The 8,981-nt window shown below is 49.3% G+C and overlaps 1 long non-coding RNA gene across 1 annotated transcript; it reads left to right on the forward strand.

The window, feature by feature from the left end:
- Positions 1 to 412: 412 nt before the first annotated feature.
- Positions 413 to 6,189, forward strand: LOC106888382. Its single transcript, XR_001412106.1, has 3 exons — positions 413 to 486; positions 2,574 to 2,815; positions 3,293 to 6,189. It is a non-coding gene; the product is annotated as an uncharacterized LOC106888382 (long non-coding RNA).
- The last annotated feature ends 2,792 nt before the right edge of the window (positions 6,190 to 8,981 follow it).

Here is an 8,981-nt window from a genome sequence, read left to right on the forward strand (position 1 = left end):
CACAAAAAATAGAGTGTGAAGGCAGCCTCTGGAGATAAGCTCGATGGTCTTCAGGAAGTTTTCAAGAACCAATAGCCTTTCAAATAACACCATTGTTTGCCACACTTGTTTTTTAAGTTTAAAAATACCGAGACTACTTCATTATTTTTTTTAAAAACCACCACAGGAGAGGCTGGCGGGGGGGCGGGGGGGAGTGGGGCAGAAGAAGTGCTCCCTGTTTTTTATATGTGATACACAGCTCAAAAATACAGGTATTTGGATTTGGATTCCTCCACACACCACACACCCCTTTTTTTTTTTTTTTTTTTTTTTTTTTTTTTTTTCCTACGAAACGCACATAACTAGTTTCCCCTCAAAATATTCTGAAACTCTGAATCATTTCCTGGGGGCGGCACTTTTCACTACGGCGTTACCCACGCAGGGAGCCGGAGGAGCCCCCGCCGGAGGATGCCGCGGGCGGTGGGCTAAGCGCCCCCGCATCCACAGGTGAGCCGACGGACAACATGCAGCAAAAATGCCACCTGCCTAACCGCGCCGGCCCGAGCGTCGCTTTCCCTTCTAATTCTTTTATTATTACTGTTTTCTTAACTTTTTCATTCGACAGCCGCGGGGGCGTGCGGCAAATAGTAGGCGAGCCTCCAGAGTCCATCAGCTCTAAAGACAAGTTCCACCACTCCATCCCCCCAAAAAAAATAAATCCATAAAATAGGAGGAGGGGGCCGAGCCTCCCCTCCAGGCGCATCCCGCACGGCTGTCCCGGGGATGCCGCACCGCAGCCCCGCCGACCCCCGCCGGCAGCCCCGGCGGTCCCCGCACCGTCGTGTCCCCGGCCCCGCCGCCCCTACCTTCTCCCGCTTCAACAGGTCCAAGATGTAGCCGAAGCGGCTGCCCTCGGCCATGGCCCCACGCGTGTCCGCCGTGCCGCGGCAGGGAGCCGCCCCGCCGCTCCCTCCGCCTCCCGCACTCTATCCCCGGCCTCCCCCGCTGCTCTCCGGGCTGTAAGCGGGGGGGAGCCGGCGTGGTGCCAGGGATGCTCTCCTCTCCTCGCCTCCCTTCCCCGCCCCCGCCCGTGGAGGATGCTCACGGGAAGGTGGGTGCCCGTGGAAACCTCCCACCCAGCAGCAGGGCGGGAGGGAGGGCTGCCAGAGCAGGGCCAGATGCCCACAGACACCATCCCCGGGGGGATGCTGTGGCCGCCAGAAAGCTGGTGAGGTTAGACCGACTTGTGGTCCCTCCAAATCTGAGTGTTACCCCTATAAATCACTCTCGGTCTTGGCTAAGCCCGTGGCATGGGGCTGATGGCAGGGCCAGGCCTGCCCAGGGCAGCACCTGAGGTGGGCATGCCTCTTTTCAAAGAAAGGAGAGTGCTGCTTGAAGTGGGATGGATGCTGAGGTACGGCATGATGCACCCCTCCCCGGGCTCCACCTGCTTTTCTTAAATTCCAAGCTTCTGTCTGGATGAAAAAAAAAAAAAAAAAAAGTGTCTAAACATATCTGCAGGGAAGAGCAACCTGCTAATGTGATGTACATAATTGCGTGTATGATCTATGGGGTAACTCAAACAGGAAGAAAACTTCTATCACCTATTTTGTTGCATCCCAGGCTTGATGCTGCCGCTCAAGGTAAGATGGCTCCACCACGGCTGTATACAAGTGTGGCAGAAAATCTGGTCCCAGCGACTCAAATACCCTGCGTGGTTTGATGAAGGCAGCCCTTGGGGCCCACTGAAATGTTCACACCAGCTACCAGGAGAGGCCCTGCAAAACTCTGCCCTGACACAGTGGGCACGGGGACCCCACGGGACAGGTGGGGAATGGTGTTTGAGACCATCACACCCCTGCTCTCTGCCTGCCTCCACTCCACACCACTGCAATAGCTTGCTGCTGGTGGAGGCACCACAGCTCGCTTCAGCTGGCTCATTCTTCTTCCTCTGGTCTCAGGCTGCCCCAAAGCCAGAGGTCCCAGCCTCTCCCCACTCCTGGGGAAGATGAGCAGCTGAGCGGCCAGCCCGCTGCTCTCTCGCCAGATCTCTCCCAAACTGAGAGGTGGAAGGGGACAAGCCACCCTCACGCCGTAGCTATCAGGTAGCCCATGGAGTACATCACCCCTGCGTGGTGAAAACGTACCAAAGGGTGTTTTATAACAGTATAATGTATCCCCTCAGAGGCTGTGTTTCTTAAGCGTACTGATACGATAGTAATCTTATCCCAGATTCTCTCCACAGGTTACTCACTGAAACAATATACCTTTTCTTTCTCAGGAAACGAGACTTGTGAATAGCTACCAGACTTTTCTGTTACTAGATACTGTACAATTATATATATCGGATGACTCATTAATCAAATATCTCATTATTGGGGTATAGACAGGTTTTCAGCATTCCACGTATTGCTTTTGTGCAAACAACCCAGGAACAAACAATGGGCAGCGGCGCGGGGGACACTCAGCTGTCATCACCCATGTGGCTGAGAGGGCCTCCATGCATAATTTAACTCAATGTGAGATATTTTGATTCTCTGATCTAATTCCCGCTCACCAAGTGGCACTCACACGGGAAATATTTGCTCCTGCAGTTTCTTTGGGCGCTGCCAGAGAACAGGGCTGGCTGAGGCTGGGACACAGGACAACCTGAAGGAGCCCCCTTCACTTCTCCCAAGCTGCTCAAGGCCAGTAGTCATCTGCAGGACACCGCGAGGTGGTGGCCTCAGCCACAGTGGCGTTCCCATGCCAAGGAAGGTCGTACCACGGTGTCGGTGTGAATCTCCAGACAATAACCAGCATTCAGCAGCAAACATACCTTTGACCTCGCTGCTCGGTAATGACGGGCTGTGTGAAAAGCCAAGGAACTTACACCCCTTTCTGCTCCGCGGTGCAAGGAGGCATCACGCAGCGCTTTACTCCACTGGAACCCTTTCAGCTGGAGGCACGGCTGCACCTGAACCTCACTGCAGCTTTGCTACATTCACGTTTAACGTCCCCCAACAACCATCTCCCAAAGCCTGTGAAACAAGGGTCTCCCCTGGTGCAGGCACCGTGTCTCTCCTCTGAATCGGCAGTTTTCTCTGGCATTCTTTGAGGATGAATCACATCAGTATCTTGAACTATGTGCCCTGAATTTCTGGCTGTTATCTCATTTATTTTTTTTTTCTGCACTGATGTGATAAGCTTTTTCCTTTTTCCTTTTTTCTTTTTTTTTTATTTTTTTTCTTTTTCTTTTTTTTTCTTTTTTTTTTCTTTTTTTTTTTCTTTTTTTTTTTTTCTTTTTTTTTTTCCTTTCTGCTGCACACTGTAGGTTATGGCCAGCCTGTGCTGAAATTCAAGGACTTGGGACAGAAAGGATAGCTCCTCGTTCCCCTCCCTTCACCTCCTCATGTCCTGCTTCCATAAATTGACCAACGCCCCGGTCACAGCTGGGTTGTGCTGTCCTCCAGAGCAGGGGAGTGCTATGGTTCTTGTTAGAGCGCTCCGCGTATGTAAAGAGATGTAAATGCAGCTCAGGTCATGAAGTCAGCCAGGGCAAGAAGGATACAGGAGAAGAACGAAGAAGCTGATGGTTCTTTCATGCTCTTTTCTTGGAGTGGTTTTCTTTCAGCAGTCGCCCTGTGAGCACGCCAGGCTTGGGTGGCTGCCAGCGACAGGCGAGCAGCGGGATGCCACAAACCACTGTTGGGTTGATTCCACAGCTTTGGCAATGGCAGCCTCCCAAGCAGCTCTTGCTGGGATGACCCGTGTGATGGACAGTGCTGTCTGCCACCAGCCCTGCAGAAGACACTATTTCCGTGAAGTCCTGCGAGGCTGGGCAGAGCCTTGTGGACGGTCCCGTGTCACTAACATGAGCTGTCTCCATAGATCCAGACTAGCTAGGAGTTTGGGACTGTTCCCTGCAGCAGGTATCAGTTCCTGTAGCTATTCCGAGGGGTCTCGTTCTCCTCCCTTTGGATGGAAGGAAGTTTGTGCCAGCCTTTGTCTTGGGCGTCTGCGGGCTGACAGGGGAATGTGCACTTGGAAGGCTGGAGACAGATGGAGAAGCTTCGTGTTGCAGCTGGTGGCCCAGGGACTTTCACCCCTCTTGGTAACCGTTCGCTGTGTTTTGCACAACCTTTACTGAGGTAGGCTGTATGTCAGAAATAGCTGGGAGCTCCTCACCTGTTCCACATAAATCGCGGATATGAATTTGCTTTTCACGCTTTTCCTCCTTCTCCTTCCTCTCCTCCTTTCCTGGTGGAACCAGGGTGTCTGAAAATTAACACGTACCTTCGTTTGTCATGAAATTCTGAGTCTCAGAGCATGTCATATTATGTTAAAATGAATCAATGGAAGAATTGTATTTGCTTTATATCACTTAAACTTCTAGTAGGTCTCCAAAAAAGCAAGGACACCAGGCTAGATTATCCACTGATACATATTAATTTGTATAATTTTATACCAGTGGAAAATCTGGCCCTGTGAAATGTCATGCAGCACAGGGCTCTTTCTTGGCGCATTGGTATAGAAATCAAAATATAAAGGGAATTAGTGTTTCCTGACCTGTGAATTATGTTCATTCTCCCGGGACAGCAGTGACAGCTCTACATTTTCTCGCTGATCTCCTTCTCTGTCTTAGTTTCTACTTCTCAACTACATCTGAGCAGTGGAGCTTGCTCAGGTGCTCTTTTCTTCCTGCTCCCCTAGGATGGTAAGGTGTTTTCCCATTTCCATTTCACAGGGAATCCACTCAAGCATGCACCCTTGGCAGCTGCCTGCTGTCCTGAGGCGGGGGTCTTCCCCCCGCCGTGCAGCTGTACACCACGGTTGAAATGCTTGGCCACCATTACCTGAGGAAATCTACTTAAAAGAGTGTTTGAAGCCAGGTTTGAAGCCAGTTGCAGGTGGGATATAGGAGGGGCTAACACAAATAATTCAGTTTGGAGTGGAGGAGTGCTTCTGTTTTACAGTACGCCTGGGGAGAACGGATCTGCATGGATGTACTTTCACCTCAGACTCCGACGTCACCAATTGCAGTGCCAGAGCAATGGAGATGGCAAGGAAGAGGATGTTATAGAGAGTGGAAAGTATTCAGTATGACCTACTTCAGTGTCAAATTGTACATTTGAGCAAACATTTGAAATCATAAAAAACCCCACCATTTATGTGTATCCATGACTGCATGTCTCTGGTCAGGATTGTGACCTGCTTTTATTCTCTTAACAGTGTTCAGGGGCCTGCATTCAGCTTGAGCAATGCTAAAGAGAATTTGTGTAAATAGTTTATGAATTTTATATAAACTGCTTCCTTCCACAGGGAGTGATGTAGATGGGAACTGTCACTAGCAGCATGAAACAGATGAGACCTTCTGATGGCTGGAAAGGTTTTAGAAGCAGAACAAATGAGACTAAACTGTATTTCAAAGCATGCAGACCTAACCCCCTCCCTGCAATAAAGGCACCTTTTTAGGCCTGTCAAGGAGATTTTTCATTTTTTCCCCATTCCCACCTGTGCTGCTCTGGAGAAGAAAAAGGAGCTCAACTATCTGGAGTCTCTCAGTGTGTGGCCAGGGAACCATCTCCTTCTGTGTCTCTTCCACGTTATCAGCTGAGGTCCCACCAAGGCCACCTCAAGCAGACAAACTCCTGCACTTTCTCCCTGACACTCATCCCACCCAGGATTCAGATTTAGCCTGTGGTTCCCTGGGATCTCCAGATCTCTCTCTGCAATGCAGCTGCTGATTCACATCCTCACTTTCTACTGGAGAATTTGATATTTACTTCCTCCGTCTCTGTAGCCTTCCTTAGTGATCAAATTTTTGTTCCCCTCCACCACAGAAAGACACAGGGTTCTATTCATTTTTATATACTTCGTTGCAATAGATACTGGCAAAACAAAAAGGTCACTAAACCCATAACACTAAACGTGGCAAACAGACAGCAGCAATCAACATGAGAGACTGAAGCAGTTCCGCTGCTGCTCTGGGGCACCGTCATCTACTGCCAATGGCCAGAAGAAAGAGTCTCACCCTTAGGCCATACCCCTAATTTCCCTTATTTCTGGCCGTTGGTCCTCTGGCAAATGTAGTAAAATTAAAAGGTGAATTTCAAATCCACAGTATTTTGGTGCCAGACTTTTGTTCCAGAATGCTTATGCCTTTTTGACACCAGAGATACCTACCTCTCGTCTTGCTCCATTTAAGGGCCTCCATCCAAATACCTTAAACACATCCATTCAATATTTGTGAGGTAAAACCACACAAAATAAAGTACAGAGTGAAAACTGCATCTGTGCTGTGTGAAAAATCATCTTTATGTATGATATCCTCCTGGCCTGTCCCATGTGATGCTAGTACGATATCATATGCCCCTGGGAACAAGCTCATTTAAGAAATATGGGTTAAGTATGTAGAGTACAATTAATATTTAATGTATTGAGTATGTTATTAGATATTTATAAGGAATCAGCTAAAGTACATAATGATGCATACCATGAATATATAATGTAATTGCTATTTTTTGCTTCAACTTCAGTTAATCAAGTTTGACAATATAAAGAGAATTTTGGGTATCTAGAGTTTTAACAAATATTAATTGAGCAAAACACAGCAGGCTTGAGTCCATTAATTTACTGATTCTATTCATTTACTTAAAAGAATGTGTCTAATGAAGAAATCAGAGACATGCAAATCAGGGAGAGATAAGGGCAAGACGAGCGCTGCTGAGATCTGCGTGTGGCTGTGGCCATGTGTGTTTTGGTGATTTTGTGTATTTTGCAGAACAGGTATGTCGGTAACCGCAAAGGCTCTGAAGAAGGCAGCATCGGCTCAAAAGCTTTTCAGACGCAGCTGGCCTTCAGAGGATGTTACACCTCTCCACAAAGCTTGTCCAATTTATGCCTTCAAGGTTTAAATGCATCAGCCGGGCTCCTGCACTTTTCCTTCAGCTTAACTACACCCAGATTAGGTTTCAGTTAACTTTCCTTTTTCAAAATGGCATGCCCTGTGTTCCTGCAATGAAATTCTTCCCCTGCATTTACCCGTGGGTTAATACAGCCTTTAATCCCCACTGATTAAGTGGATTAAGATCCCTGAGGACTGAATTTGCAGAGAGCGAGGGCTGGTGCAGACCCCGCTGGGCTGTATCGGAGCCAGAGGAGAGCTGACCCTCCTGGCATCCCACCGCCCCAGAACCAGCCTGCCCCTTGGCCCCTGTCCCCTCCGGCCGTCTGAGGTTCCCCAGACCTTTCATACGAGTAGCCTGCTTTTAACACCAGTATCCAACTGGTGTTATCCTACCAATACCTGAAGGGAGCCTACGGGAGAGCCAGGGAGGGAGTCTTTGTCAGGAAGTGTAGTGACAGAACAAGGGGTAATGGTTTTAAACTGGAAAAGGGGAGATTTAGAGTAAATATTGGGAAGAAATTTTTTACTGTGAGGGTGGTGAGACACTGGAACAGGTTGTCCAGAGAAGTTGTGGATGCCCCATCCCCAGAAGTGCTCAAGACCAGTCTGAATGGGACTTTGAGCAACCTGCTCTAGTGGAGATGTCCCTGCCCATGGCAGGGGGGTTGGAACTCGATGGTCTTTAAGGTCCCTTCCAACTCTAACCATTCTATGATTCTAAGACCCAGCTGGGATCAGCACTTAGGCAGATGCTGTGCTGTTGGAGTACCTGCCTGCAGTGCTGCAGTGCAATGGGGGGACTGTCACAGCTGGGGGTTTCCTGCATCTCCATCCCCCTCTGAAGGCCAGCAAAGGTGCTGGTGACCCCTCATGCAACTGCTGGCTTAAACAAGGCTGGCTCATGTGTGTAAAGGGATGCACAGTGCTGAGGAAAAGGCCAGAGACATCACTTAGGGGAGCTCACCTAGGAAATTGTTCCTTGTAGCGTTAAGAAAAAGCCAAGGGTGAAGTACAGCCACACTCCTCCTGCTCTGGTCCTGTTGCCTGGAGCATTGAGAAAACCCGGGGCAGCAATTTGTCCTGGAGGTGAGACGGATGCCAAGGCTGGCCAAGGGATCCGGGGAGGAGGGACAGTACTGTCTGGGGCCAAAACTTGCAGGTTGTGGTTCTGGCTGGTCTCCCATGTGTGTCGTAGCGCAGGACCAGCCCAGCACCACAAGGTGCAGAGCCAGCCACAGGGTGTAGTGTAAGAGAACCCCAGCCCAGAGCGCTTGGCTCCTGCTCTGGAGGATGTTCCTGCCCCATACACAGCACAGCCAGGTAGCACAAACCCTGCTGCCTGACCTTGGTCGCTTTCACCACACGGATGATATGCAGAAGCACAGCCCCTGATGGTGGAAGTCCAGGCCCCTACCACGGGCAGAGAAAACACGCCCTGTTCTGGGGTTTCTAGAGCTAGAAATCTCCCTGGTTTTCCATGCAAGTTTCTTTTCATCCCGTTGAGTTCTACAGGCCTCTTGATGACCTCACCAGCTCTCCTTGGCATACTTAAACAGGCCTCCCTGACGCAGCAGCCTAACTGAGAGGAACAGATTTCCCCCGGTTCAGCTATTCTTCACGGAGGCACGCTCGCCTTGACCTGCTGTGAGGGAAACTCAAACACACACTGGCCCGCCGAGGGTGGCTCCTCCCCGAGTCCTCCCTAAATAACTTGCCAGACTGGGATTTGAGACCGGTGAAAAACAAGACAAACCCTTCTCCTACTAGCTAGGAATATTGCGTTATTCATCACCTTTTTACTGTTTTCATGTAGAGCTGGGGTGGCTGCAAAACTATGTTGGCAAAAGAGACCTTTTAGCCTTGTTTATTTATTTTTATTGTTTATTTTTCACCATTAGTTTAAAGCAATGAAGAATAATCTGTTCCTCACTGACCCCAGTAGATGAGCAGAAGTGTGGAGGCTAGAGCTGTCTCAGCCTGCGAGACAAAGCACCTCTGAAGTGGCTCAATCTTCCTTCACCAGTGTTTGCAGCCCTTCTCTGGAGTGACTGACATTGGAGCATCCTTTTTTGACAGACAAAAAAAAAAAGACAAAAAAAAAAAAAAATTGTTT

This window comes from Calidris pugnax, unplaced genomic scaffold, assembly GCF_001431845.1.
Source record: "Calidris pugnax isolate Ruff unplaced genomic scaffold, ASM143184v1 scaffold59, whole genome shotgun sequence".
NCBI classification, from domain to species: domain Eukaryota; kingdom Metazoa; phylum Chordata; class Aves; order Charadriiformes; family Scolopacidae; genus Calidris; species Calidris pugnax.